This window comes from Acomys minous, assembly GCF_964271855.1.
Source record: "Acomys minous genome assembly, chromosome: 19".
Classification (NCBI taxonomy): domain Eukaryota; kingdom Metazoa; phylum Chordata; class Mammalia; order Rodentia; family Muridae; genus Acomys; species Acomys minous.
The window spans coordinates 56,089,118-56,103,922 of NC_140499.1; the positions used below are offsets into that span (position 1 = coordinate 56,089,118).

A 14,805-nucleotide genomic window follows, 5' to 3' on the forward strand; every position below is an offset into this window, starting at 1 on the left:
GGGGAGGAAGTAAAAACGGAAGGGAAGAAAAGGGCCTAAGAACATGCTAGCATGCTTACAGTGAGTCTCTGCTCGGCGGCTTTACTGTGCTTCATGATTTTGACATTGCGTGGGCTTTTTTCACCCTTTATATTACTTTTTAATCAAATGAAAGATGAGAGGAGGGAGAAAGAGGGGAGGGAGGAGGAAGAGTACAATTGATAAAAAGAGAGGGGGGGGTCTCTAAGATGGGATTCTTGTTTACTAGGTGCCTGCTACACAGGGACCTTGGTGGATGTGCCCCACCATTCTCAGCCTTGAAAAATGTCCTGTGGTCTTCCCAAGGTCCCAGGAAACCATAAGCACCCAGTAGGACCATAAGGAGAAGACATGAGAGGCAGGACGAGAGTATGCCTCATTCTGCACATCCTCCTGTTACGCGTCCGGCAAATGAATCAAACTAGAATTCTTATTACAGCATAATTGTGTGTTCTGAGTCACAGATACTGAGTCCACAGGAAAAGGAGGAAGCCCTGAGGGGCCGTGCTTCTCTATGGAGCCTAGCTCAATCCATTTCCTTAAAGTCCCAGTTAGAGGAGTGTAAATGTCTTCTCCCTGTGAAGCACCAGGGAACGTGTGCTGCCCAAATAGTGGCTGTGTCCTTAAGTATCTCGGGGCCAGCCAGCCGCTGAGAGGGCTGAGTGCAGGTCCTGTCCAGCACCAGCTACCCCCGCTGCATTCCCCTTGCCCGTTTCCTCATCTATAAAGTGGGTAAAGGAGCACCTACTCACAGCCTGCATGTCACCCCCAAGCTTTTCACACGTCACTAGGAATGCTTCGTGGCTTGTGCTTGGAGTGCGGGAAGGCATCAAACAAGAGGCAAGGGAGATGCCAGATGAGCCCTGCCTTGGATCCTCACCCCAAGATAACAAGAGCAGCCCACATCTGTCTCTCCTATATACTGAAGGGACAGAGGTAACATCTGGAAAATGAACTCTTACAGTTAGAAGGTTGGGAAGCAGCCAGCTGTGACTCTGGCTGCAGCATGCTCTGCAACACCATGTCATCTCTAAGCGTAGTAGACCTTTCCTGGTTTTTGTCACTCGAGGCAGGCATAGATGACCTGGACTCTTTTTCTGTTTTTCAGTGTGACTGTATTTGATTCACACAGAGCAACGTTGCCATCCTGTACTGTCTCGGCAGTAAGAGTCACTAAAGATGTGTTATTAAGTCACCGTTCCAAAAAAAAAAAAAAATCGAGAGACCCATGGAATTGGCCTGTCTACAAGGCACCTGGCACCAATTAGCCCTGGCACTGTCTGAGTGGCTCTATGCAAGAGGGCTCGAAAGTGAAGTGCAGCTATTTGGGGCTCTTTGCTTGGGTTCTGTTGGATATTTTTTTCCACACAAGGAAATGGATCACTGCTGTGTCTTTGGCGGCTCCCACGATGTAGCCGTGTGAATCTGACACTCATGCGTCTGTGCCCTTTTGTAGCGGGCACCTGCATTTAGAAGTACACAGTGGTGAGACGGTGCTATGTGGCTTCTCCCATAATAGCACCCGTGAGGAAATTCAAAGCTATCTGGTTGAACAAGACTGAAAATTTTCCTTATTCCTGGAAATAAGAAGAAAGAGGAAGGGATAGCAGTAAGAGAAAGGGGGAAAGAAGAAGACAGAAAAAAAAAATGAAAATTCACTCTTTAGCAAGCTTTACGCCCTGGGTATGAGAAATCCTTGGCCTGTGACATCGTCATAAACTTGGTTCTACTCTTTGTTTCATTTTTATGTTTTGGGGCAGAATCTCACCATGTGGCCCAGGCTGACCTTGACCTTGAGATCCACTATTCCATCCTCCCTCATACTAGGATTATATAGACACCTGTGCCACCACATGGGGCTGGGTCCCCATGGGCTTGAAAAGCAAAGCCATCTACAGGAAAGGCTTCCACACAGACACACCCAGGTGCACTACAGACAGTGTGTACTTCTCTCTTCTGTAGCCTTGGCAGGGCTTGAGAGAGGTAGGAAAGTCTTATCGGCAGAATCCAGAGCAATGCAGCCAAAACCAATCTGAAAGTGCATGAGACGCTAAGGTTGCTAACAGCCCACGTTTATGTGGAAGAACCTCATCTCCACGCCCTCCCCTCTCCTCACCCAGGCGGGTAGCGGGGAAGCTCTGAGAGCCTTTACTCACCATGAGATTATTTGGCCTTCAAAAGCACAGCACACAGCAACCTGATCTCCAAGCCCCTGGGAAAAGAAAAAAAAAATGTGGGTTAAAAAAAAAACCACATGGGTCAACGGTCTTAAAGTTTCAGGCTGGGGAGTAAGATTTAGCTATCAGTGCACTGTGGCCACTTAATAATGTACTGCAAATCCCAAAATTGATGTAAATTTTATGACAAGATTACAACACAAAAACAATAAGCTAGGGAGGTGATGGATATGTTGATGATCCTGACTGGCTCCAATTTCACTCCATAAATATACACAATTATGGTGTATCAAAAAAAATTAAACACAAGCATGTAATGAGACCAAGGCATTTCCCGCAGCCTACAGAAGACGCACCCTGGAATGTAAGTTGACTCGTCTGCATGTTGCCAATGGGGGGGAAAATTGAAATTCTTTCATTGTGAAGCATCTTAGTGCGCACATAGGATGGCTTTGAAAGCTACCACCAGATGTTAAACACCATTTTTAAAAATGAAGAGATGATTTGGGGATAGTTTGTGCTTGTGTTTCAATAAACATAAGGAGAGACGATGTCTGTGGGTTCCACAAGGTACTTGATGTCAGTGACCATAGCTAAGACATACCAATGGACCCATACCTAAAAACATCTCTAAGCTTTTCCCGTTAGCCAATGTGCTTCATTCTCACAGGCTCCCAGAGTGGTAGGTCCTGCTGTTAGCATCACTTGACCTGTGACATGGAGTGGATTGCCCAAGCACTCAGCCAGGAAATGAGAAGAAAGCTGTGAACAGAGCACTGTGGTATCCGCACTTAGGATTCCAACCAGTACATGTTTAGAAAATGAATGCTCCAGTTTGAAGAAGCACGTGATCAGTTGGGGGATGGAAGGAATGAACCTACTTAGGGATGCTACTAGGTCGGTGTCCCAGCTGTGTGGCTCAGTGGAGCATCACGGAATATATGTTCAGTTAGTTCTTGGAACTGAACTACTTCACATGGCTGTCTTATTTAATTGATATTTATGTATCAATAGATATATGTATGTATATATGTAATAGAAATGAAATTACATAGATAGATAGATAGATAGATAGATAGATAGATAGATAGATAGATATCCAATAAAACATTCACATCTCCTGTTATAACTGCATCAGAACTTGTCCTGACTTTCTAATAAGTGCTCCACCATAAGAGGTAGCCATCAGAGAATATCTATAATATGAAAACTCTTTCCCCCAACTTGGCTTTTACTTAGCCAAGACTATTCCTATCCCTGTGTTTTCGGCTGTCTGTATGACATTGGTGACATCATCCTGCCATTCTGGAAGAGAGCCTATACTTTGACTTCCATCTTCCATGAGAAAAAAATGATTAAACAGTCATCTGTTGTTCAATTGCGCAGCTATAGAGGTCAATATGGTGCTTCATCTCAATACCATCCATTTTACTGTCCCAGGCTGGGACTCCGAAGGAAGTGAAGCAGGTCAGCTAAAACCTAGATGGAAAAAAATCTCTGGAGTTGAATCGGAACTGAGTTAGTGGGAGCACGGGTGTGGGAAGTCTGAGAACAGAGCGGGAAGGGGAGGCCTCGGAAACAGGGCAAGTTTGTGGTACCCATTCATCTGATGACTTAGTATTGGATACTGCTGCTCTTCAAGAACAATGAGACAAAACCATGAACAGGCATGGGTGCCCTTGACATGCTTTGGATTTATTTTCCTCTTGGAGGTATCTTTGTTGGAAATAGCAGATGAACTAGGAAGATGGTTTCATTACAGAAAACATAACAGTTTCTAACTGCCACAGTGATTTATTCCCAGAAGAGGAAAGAGATTAAAACATGACTGCAGTGATGAATGTGGCATGATTTAGCTTCATCTGCCTAAATGTGGATCTAGATTAGATAACAGAGTAAATGCAGCCCTCTGTGAATCACAGCAGGCTGCCACAGAATATTCAGTCATGACCTTGGTCCTAAGACCTATAGACAATGTTAGAATTTACTGAATAGCAATAAATTCATAAGGTATAGTGGCTCCAATGTAGCCGTTTTCCAGATAATTCCATATGACTTGGTAATCTAGCTGAATTGAATGTGTTTTTATCCCAGTATTAATTATTAATATTAACTCTACTATCACACATCACACAACAGCTCTCTTTCCGTGTGTGTGTGTGTGTGTGTGTGTGTGTGTGTGTGTGTGTGTGCTTGCGCACAGTAGAGTTCAAGAGGTTACAGCAGTAGGATAGAAATGTAAACAGGGTCTGTGCTGATAAAATGAGGAAACAAATTGTCCATAGAAAAGGAGCTATGAAAACCAAGTTATGGGGAGCCACAAAGACAGTGGGGTAAACACACCATGCCTATTTGGTACAGCACTGAGACAGAAAAGAAAATGAAGGTTGCCTTTCAACACATGTAAGTGCCAAAGAAATAAGATATTAACAGCTCTGGGGTCTTTTGTTGGGAACTAGGAAGAGTGCCTGCCATACAATGGCAGTGCGTCGGAAGTGTCCCTCAAAGGCTCAGGTGTTAAATGCTTGGTCATCAGCCTGCCCTGCTATTGAGATTGATGAGACATTTGGGATCTAAGGATTCCAGGGAGGAAGTAAGGCCACCGGGACCTTTTGAAGGAGACACAAGGATCCTAACTCTTTCACATCTTTCTCTTTGTTTCCCAAGCTGCCATGGACAGCAGACACCCTCAGCAACTCACTTCCGCTCTGGTATAATGTGCCACAGAGGCTCAAACTACACGACCAAGAAAGTGAAACACTGAAGCTAAGAGACAGGAAGCTGACAAACACAAGGTCCTTGGCTACCATCACATGAGACTACAGAGAAGCAATGCTTATATAATAGCAGCCACTCTATGAAGAGAAAATTAAGAAGAATATTTCAGATATTTAAATGACGGGACACTTTCCCTATGCTGAGAAACTACATCTCAAGGAAAACGCTGTAGATTGGTCCTGTCTAACATAAGGAAAATGTGCTTGGTCTATGGATTCTAATTAGGTAACTATTGGCCATGTATGGCTTCAGAGCACTCAAAGGGTGATTACAAAGCACTTTATATGTACCTAAATCATTTAAATAATTTCACATGCCTGGTGACAACTCAAACAGACTGTTCAGCTATGGAGTGCCATTAAAAAAAAAAACTCTTGTATTAGTTACTTTTCTGTCACTATGATAAAACACCATGACCAACAGAATCTTGTAGAAGAATGCATTTATTTTGGCCTACTGTTCCAAAGGGACAAGAATCCACATGGCAGGAAATCATGGCAGCAGGTGGCAGGGATGGCAGCCGGACCAAGAAGCTGAGAGCATGTATCCTCACCCCCAAGCACAAGGCCGACTGGAAGTGGCTTAGGGTTTTAAACTCTCAACCACCATGTCCAGTGACATAGTACCCACAACAAGACCCACAAACAGCATCACTCCGTGGGAAGCTAGTGTTCACATGCCTGAACCTGCGGAGGACATTTCTCACTGAAACCAACACACACACACACACACACACACACACACACACACACACACACACACACACAAAGTTCTCAGGCACAAAAGTCTTCACTAAAGAAAGGGTGAGAAAAACTCAGATGCATCAAAAGCTAGAGCTACAGGGTTTACCAGGCAGCCTGCATGTGGGGTTCCCACTGATCACAAAGTGGTAGAGTCTAAAGTCCTCTGCTATCATCTCGTCCCTAAATCACTTTAGTATCAATATTATAATCATTGAGAAAAAAAAACAACAATAGATGCCAATGCTGTATACAGCTTCTTATTTGTAATTTATGTGCTTTAGAGTTTATTGTGCAGTGTATACGCTTCCTGGGAATCAGACTGAATATTCAACATGACTCTTCTGAGGCCTGATTCCCACACACTGAGTGATTGTTTTGGCTCCCGGGGGATGGCAGCATGAATACCTGGGTTTTACATCATCGTTGGAAGGCTCAGAAGGGAGTGAAGATCCATTCTTGCTCCTTACAGCTTCATTCTCCACCTTTCCTCCCCTTAATAGTGGAGGTGGATGAAATGGACAGTGAGAAATAAACGCGTCAAGCTTTGCAGCAGCATTGAGCTTGACTCCATCTTTGTGTGTTTCGCTCAAAGGACCCTTCATGGTAAATTGCTCACTTGCTATCAGACAGTGAGCACAACTTAGAGATTCATCAAAATGACAAAACTGACTCTCTGGGGGCAGGCAAAGGTCAGCTAGACTGTGTGGGGAGCTTAGCTTGCATGAGTCCGTCACAAAAGCTCTTGAGATGGGCGTGCCTTTGTTCCTCTCTATCCTGGTGGAAATGATTCGGTGAATGCCCTGCACCTTCCTTTCCCTCCAGTGCCACCCTTGACCCTTCACCCCACCCTTTCACATTAGATCTTTGTGCTTCACTGGCCTTTCCGGATGAGGAAGAGTCTCGCCAAATTAAGAATGGACCTTTTTTGAGACGAGGTCAGTCAGTCCTGCGGAGTGATGAGAATGAAGCTGCCCTCTCCACTTTGACCATTGATTGAAACACTATTCATGGGCTCCAGGATGTTAGGGAGGCAACTCTCTGGGAACTGCTGAGGGACATCAGGTTCCATTCCCATAACCCATGCCCAGTCACCCCAAAGAATCGGCCACTAGCCATAGCTCCCTCCCACCCAGCTACATGGTAACCCAAACAAGTCTCTTCTATGTACATTTTCTGTAGCGTGTAATCGCCGACTGGTGACAGAGAAGAATGGGAAGGAAACGCATTAAGGGAGCTTTGACAGAATTATTGTCACAAGGGCCCCAATCCTACATGCCAAGAGCAAACCCCATGCATGACATGGCAAGGCCTGGAGGAAGGACTGTGCCCTGAGTTATTCTATAAAGGACTCAGCACTCTCACCAATGCCACATAACACCACACACATCAGTGTGTGGCTCCTAAAAGCACAGGCTCTCACAGTCACAAGACTGGCAAGAGCCTTAGAGCCATGTACTTTCTGCCGTGAGAATTCAAATCCTCCACAGAGGGCTACACAGGAGTAGGGAACCTGCTGGTTCCCTAAAATGGATCCGAATTAAACCAAATCTTCTAGGACAGCTACAATGTTTTCCATAACTTATCATCTCCTCAGCTCTCTCTACAGTGCCTACTGTGACATGATTCTGGGGTCCTCTCCTGTCCTGGTTAGTATCACAGTCCAAGTCAGTGAAGAAATGAAAGCTCAGCCTCATCTACACAGAAACTGCCGCTGGTCTCTCAAGGTTTTACCTGAGTTTGGCCTAGGATGGTGAGAAGACAGGAAGTGTGTGGAGGTGGGGAGTCAGGAGAAGGGGATGTGGGTATGTCTTTGTCCAGAAGCAACAACCGGAAGCATATTGTTAGGGCAGGGTGGGCGGAGACTAGAAAAACAGAATTGCTGGCTGTGAAAGGACTTCAGTTTTTAGAAATAATTTAAAAAGTCAAGTGCCTACCATCAACTGCACCAGTTATTTTATATGCCTTCATCTTTATGAGAGGGTAAGGCATAGGATTCTCACTACACAGTCAAACAAAAGATCATCACAGAGATCAATGGTTTGCCTTATCAAGTGGCAAATCATTTCAAAAGCAAGAACTTCTAAGAGCCTAATTCGGATGGCCACGTCTTAGAATGGCACACCATCTCAAATGCAGGTGTTTTTCATGTCAACCTTTTAGGTTTTTCTAGTCACCCTGGTTTGCCCAATGCGTCTTAGCTCAGATCATTATCCATTGTGACCTTTAGTTCCGTTCTCATCCTTCTAGACATGTGTGTTCTGCACTTGGATATCTTGCTGATGCCACCAGCCAGCTCTGTGCAAGTTCTTCCCTCACTATTATGTGTGATCACACTTCTCAACCTCTTCCAGGGACAGGGTGAGACCTCCTGAGTCAGGAATAATAACTGTGGGTGATCAGAGTCAGCTCTTGTGAGTCTAGGCCTCAAGATGCCATTAGATGAACTTTTAGTTCTCCAAATTCTCCTGCTAAAAGGCCCCCAGGTGTGTGTGTGTATACATATTTGTATGTATCTGTGTGCATGCATGTGTATAGGCGTGTATGTGTATACTTATATGTGTGTGTACATGTAAATGTGTTTATATGTGTGTAGATGTATGTATGCATGTACATGAGCATAAGTGTATATGTGTGTGTGTGTGTGTGTGTGTGTGTGTGTGTGTGTGTTTGTTCGTGCACATGTGAAGATCAGAGGACCACTTGCAGAGGGTCTCTCCTTCTTCATGGATGTGGGTTCTAGGAATCAAATTCTGGTCATCAGGCTTGTCAGCAAGTGCCATCTTGTTAAGTCCCAGTTGTTTAAATGTTCAGTAGGATGGTGTTCAACAAATGTCTTCTAGATGTGTCAGGACCACTGCACTCAGGAACTCGCAGCAGATGTGGCTGCTTGTACAAGACCTGTTAGCATTCTAACACGTGATGGGCAGGGTTTCCTGAGCCTCCACCAATAATTGTGGAGCTATGGACAGTTGATGGCTTCTGGGTGTAAGAAAGTCCTATGTGTGTGACTCCAGGTAGGTTGACCATGCACGGATGGATGGCCCCACACCCCCATACGCAGGAGTGTATGGGCAGCATGAATTAGTGTAGACAAGTTGAGAAAGAGAAAGGGACAGGGGAAACAGAAAGGGCCCTGGAAGGAGCTGGGTGTGGACACAGCCATAATACCTTGCATGGGATTCTCAAAGAATTCATTTAAAATGGGGGAAGATGCTATTCAGCATAGCACACGTCCTGCTGGGAAGCTCCAGCCATCTCCCCAGGGACCTTTGATAAGCTGCCCTGTTTCTAACACAGCAGCCATCAGGAGTCCTCGGAGCATTCACTTTAGGGCTCCCTTGTGACTGAAGGCAGGTGCGGTACTCATACTACAGAGCTCGCTGCACTTCTAACAGCTACTTATAAACAAGACCCCGATGCTCAGCTCCGGGAAGCCAGAGCAGTCAAGCAAATCCACCCTAGCAGTTTTTTTTTTTAAGAATGAAAAGCAGTCCTATCTTTTTTGAATCTCGTAGAAGATGTCAAAGGACAACCAACTTATAACCTACAGTGAACTTTCTTTAAAACTCTTCTATTCCATTACTTTCTCTCTCACCATGTCATAATCCTAATGCCTTCCAACCTTCTCTGTATTCCACAGACTCAAGGGGCTTGGAAATGGTCTGGTAGCTTAGCAAAAGGCTGCTCAGCTCAAATTTAAAATATCCTTGAACTATATGTACTAATTTTTTGTTTACATTTTTACATTCTCCCTACAAAGCCAATGTCTACTCTTACTTAAAAAATAATAAGTAATAAATTCACAAGGCAACCCAATAGAAGGAAAAGAGTCCCAAAAGCTGGCAAAAGAGTCACAGATATGCTTGCTTCCAGGAGTTCGGAGTCTTACCAAAGCACAACGCTAACGGCCATAGCATGTGCACAGAGGACCTGTCGCAGACTCACACAGGCCCCGTGCCTGCTACTTCAGTCTCTGTGAGCCCATGTGAGCCCTGCTTAGCTGATCCTGTCGGCGGGCCATGTTCTCCTGGTGTCTTCCATCCTCTCTGATTCCTACAGTCTTTCCTCCTCTTCTGTGGGATTCTCCTATCTCTCCCTTTCTGCATAAAGTCTGGCTGTGGCTCTCGGCACCCACATCCATCTGCTGCTGGAGGAAGCCTCTATGATGAAGACTGGACACAGCAAGAAAGAGCCTAGGTCTCCCTTAGCGTATCTTGTTTTCTCCTATTTGGCTGTTGTCTCTTGGAGGCCTGCTCCTTTCTGAAGAGGAAACAGAGGGGGAGGGGGAGTGGATCTGGGAGAGAAGAGAAGTGCAGGAAGCTAGGAGAAGTAAAGGAAGAGGAAACTATGGTTGGGAGGTATTGTATGAGAGAAAATTCTGTCTTCAATAAAAATAGTAATAATTGAATTGCCCAGGAGACTTCCAACTGAATAAAATAGATGAAACAATATACTCAGTTACAACCCAAAAGGCCACCAGATATTTCAAGTGTTCTTAGTCTACAAGTACAAAGTGATCATGACAACGAAAAATATCAAATAAACCAGCATATGTAGAGGGAAATGATTAATACCGATTAATATAGCAAAGCGGAGAGAATGGAAACCTAAGGTGTCTTAGGAGGGCATACTCAGCAAACAAATGCAAGGCAGAGAGATTTGGGCATACAACATCCAGGGCGTGGCTACGAGTGGATGCACCCATGCCTAAAAGCAGAACTGAAATCTGATGGGGGGAAAAGGACTAAGGCTCAGAGGTTAAGAGCACTGTCTGCTCTTCCAAAGGTCCTGAGTTCAATTCCCAGCAACCACATGGTGGCTCACAACCACCTATAATGAGATCTGATCTTCTCTACTGGCCTGCAGGTGTACAGGCAGAGCAGGCAAAACATTGTATATGCAATAAATAAATAAATCTTTTTAAAAAGAAAAAAAAGAAAGTCCTTAGAGCCCCAGGATCTTCTGCCACCTGTGTTTCTGGATGGATGACCCCAAATAGCAAAGAAAAGAGGAAGAAGACAGAAAGAAGGGAAGAAGGGAAGAAAGGAAGGGAGGGAGGGAGGGAGGAAAAGAAACACACACAAAAACCTATGTGAGCCTTAAATTAACAACAGAGCCAACAAAATGTGGTAGCAACAGTCCACATCCAAATCAGGAGAATTAAGGGAACCCAGAAATGCAGACATACAAAGAGAAATGTTTTCTCTTCCTTCCTTATGTCTTGTGCCCTCTCTTCATTATGGTTCCAAATCCCAGAAGGCCACACACTGCAGGGGCCTTCTAATCAACTGCTGGGGATTAGTTACTGCCCTCACTGAAGTGGCAAAACAGCTGACAAAGCACCATAAGGAAGAGAGATTTTATTTTTGTCTCCTTGTTCCAAGGTCCAGTCCATCAAAGCAGAAAAGTCACAGTGGCAGGACTCTGAGGCAGATTGTCACGCTGTATCTGCAGAGGGGAAACAGAAGATGGAAGAACGCTAGTGCACAGCCCACTTGGTTCTGTTTCACTCAGGCTAAGAACATAGCTCCTAGCCCATTGAATGGTACAGTCTCCCCTCAGGGTAGCTCTTCCTACCTTGATTAACCCAGCCTAGTAGCTCCCTCACAGACTGCCAAGAGAATTGTCCTAGTGATTCTATATCCTGCCAAACTGTTTGTTGATATTAACCATCAGGGTCTTGCACCAAGGACTAACAAAGGTGACATCCGAGGAGTGCCTATGGGGAGCTACGTGTACCCTCTTATCCCATGTTCGTATGAACAAAGCGGGGAGCTATGAATCCAGAATGTGTGTGTTTGTGGGGGGGGGGCAGCGGGAAGAGGGCACAAGAATTGTCTACAAAGAACTCAAAACCAGTATCTAAGCAGACTAGAATTGCTTTCCTTTTAGTTGTCTCATGTGCAGCAGCAGTTCTAGATAAGTTTGAGATAGGGCTATCCACTTCCAGAAAGACTGAAGCTCCAAGCAGCCGCTAGAGCTACCATACCGTAATAATAAAGAAAATCAAAGCCATACATTTTAATTTTCTAAGTGGAAATTTCCTTGGAAAACTCCAAAATGTAGTTAGCTTCCCAATAGCACAAACTCGGCTAAGGATAGTCCCTTCAAGATGGAGCACAAAGGTTCAAACCCCCACCCCCCCCACCCCCGCCCCAGCCTCAGCCAGGTCTGCCTGTGCTACACAATGCCTATCGTGGGACAGAGTTCTGTGTTAAAATAGCAGACGGCAAACACCACCAACATTTGACCCCACAATGCATTTAAAAATAAATAACCACTTTAAAAAAAAAATAAGGAATCATTTGGAACACTGTGCCACCGCTTGAATGGTTACATTTTCTTAAAACTTTGAAGCAGTGACGCAAAGCACCATGGGGAATAGTCCAGCAGTTCTGTTTGTAATTACAAAATTTACTCTACACACGAAATACTCGACTTAGTTTGAGTGACATTTTTAAAATGAGATTTACCAGTGTTACTGGTTTTGAATCCAAAGACTTAAGAAAAATTATCTTATTTTCATCACTAATATTTAAATATTCTGATTAGTATATGCATTATAAATATATGTGTTATGAGTATCTAGGTAAGCTGACCTAATGTACTAAATACGCCTCTCATTGGAAGCCTACTGAATTCATCAGATATGTGAAATACAGAGACTGAAATTAAAATACAAACCAAACTCAGATGAAACTTAGAGGAAAACAAAACATAAAGCCTAAACTCTAGAAGATACAAGCAAAAAATTGACCCCATTGATTGGAAACATAGGCGCATGGGAAGCACTAAGAAAGTGTTTTAGCTAAAAGAAAAGGAATAGCATTGCCCCTTATTTGGGTCCATAAGGTCTCTAAGAGCAGGATAAAACCTGGCATCTCTAACCTTTGTGCATCCTTTATTCTGGAGTAGCCCCCTTCCCCCCACCCCCCACCCCTGACACATACTCACCTTTGCACATAGGTAAGTTAACCAATCAAGGAGTGTCTGTCTGACCCTCTCTAAGCCTTTAAGTCTGAAGACACAAAAAAAGAGCAACTAAAGCACGCTCCTATCTGCTCTTACAGCGCTCTTTTCCAGGCACCCCTAAATATGGTAAAATTCTCCAATCACCCTCCTAAAGCTGCTGTAGCCTTGGATTCCATGAGCTTCTCAGGACAGACCACACCCCAGGTAAGATAGGTTTCTACGAGTGAGAAAATGCACCTTGGACAAACACCCCCCCCCCACCCCCACCCCTTCCCAAGCTACAATGAACTCCTTAGATTGCCAAGCAGAACCAAAGACTGAGGCAACTGTCAGCCAGACCACACCTTGGGCAGACCACTTAATTATGCAAGCCCCTCCCTCCAGGACTCCCTTCAACTTCTGTTTAAACTGAAAGCTCATGTCAGTGCCCAGAAAACAGAGTTACTGGCTCCCTTTCACAGTTCTGTTCCCGATGTACACACTGATTAAATCTCTTTTCTCTGCTTTTAACCACTACTCATCTCCTTGATTGACAGACTGGGACAGGCGGCCAAGACTCAGCTGTTGGGAGCCAGAGCTGGTGTTTTTTGTTTGTTTGTTTGTTTTTTGTTTTGTCTTGTTTGCTCCCAAACTTTGTTTACAGGACAAGAAAACTAGGGTGATATTTTGAAAAGATGTTTCTAGACAAGAGAGAGTGCTCAGAATTTAAAATAAAGTGCAAAACGTCTGAGGACAAAGAAGGTAGAATTGACATCATCTTCAAAGCAGGAGGACAAAAATTATAATAAAATGTAAAATGGGAAATAAAATATTCTTAACAGAGTATCAGCTCAGAAGATCTGACCTCTGACTAACTGAAGTTCCAGAAAGAAACCCAAGTAAACAAGTGGAACAAAAGGGGGGAAAAAGAAAAACACATGATATAGGAAACATTCCCAGAACTAAAAACCATGATTTTTCCAAGTTGAAACCCCCACCATGTGCTCAGGACACCAAGTGAAAAGCTAGCTACATACAGCAAATCAATATGAAGTTTCTGAATATTAACAATAAAGACAAAATCCCAGAAAGAAAGAAAAAGGGAATATACCAGCTGGCAGGAGTAAGCATTTTTTTTTTCAAAAATATATTGAAAAATAGAATATGCTGGTGCCAAGTGAGCCATGGTCCAATTTTGAAAACATTCCCAATCTAGAATAGACCACAAAGTGTAGTGTATAGTAACTGTACAAAAACACCATATGGGCACGTTTTTACAAACTGTACCTTTTGTGGCAGAAAGCTTTGTACGAGCATGTTTCACAAAACAAGATGACGAACAGGTTAAAGAAGGCAAGCCATACAGAAAAGGGCAAATAGTGTCGTCGAAGAGTTGTGACAAGAATTCTATCATCCTGAGTGAGGTAACCCAGACCCAGAAAGACATGCATGGTATATACTCACTTATACGTGGATATTAGCCCAACATAAATATCCTCTGAGAGACTCCACCCAGCAAGGGATCGGGACAGATTCTGGAACTCGCTGCTGGTCTCTGTGTGGAGCAATGAGAGTAGTATGGAAGAACAGAGGGATGGAAAGATCCAGAGGGTTCAGCAGCCACACAAGGAGACCATCAAGGCTGGCGGATCTGGACCGGGAGCAGGGGGTCTGCACAAACTGTTGTACCAACCAAGGACAAAGCATGCAGCAAACCTAGACCCCCTGTTCAGATCTAGCCAATGGACAGCTCATTCTCCACGGTTGTGGGGAGAGCGAGGACTGCCTCTGACCTGAACTCTGGTGCCTCTGATTTGATCACTTCTCCTTTGTTAGAGAGGTCCAGAGGGCACACAGAGGAAGGGAAAGCAGGCGATCTGGATGAGACCTGAGAGGCTCTGGTCATATGGTGGGGGATGATGTCTCCATCTGTCAGCTGTCTAGGGGAGGGGAATAGGGTGGAAGAGGGAGGGAGGGAGGGAGGGTGGGAATAGGAATATAACAGAAGGAGATGTAATCAGAATAAATTATAATATATTAAAATTATAAAAAAAAAAGAATACTCCCATCAGCACCTCTCCAGGGACCTTGGACTTCCTCAACCATAGAACAGGGAAGTGCAATGCATCAGAGACAAG

The 14,805-nt window shown here is 44.3% G+C and overlaps 1 long non-coding RNA gene across 2 annotated transcripts in view; it reads right to left on the reverse strand.

The window, feature by feature from the left end:
* The window catches only part of LOC311590642, a 185,977-nt gene that overhangs the window by 39,759 nt on the left and 131,413 nt on the right, over positions 1-14,805 (reverse strand). Inside the window, exon 5 of one of the 2 annotated variants that reach the window (XR_014776942.1) lies at positions 2,175-2,230. This is a non-coding gene — a long non-coding RNA (uncharacterized lncRNA). Of the gene's footprint in view, positions 1-2,174; positions 2,231-11,061; positions 11,165-14,805 lie in introns of those variants that run through there. The other variant, XR_014776943.1, reaches the window with a different exon arrangement.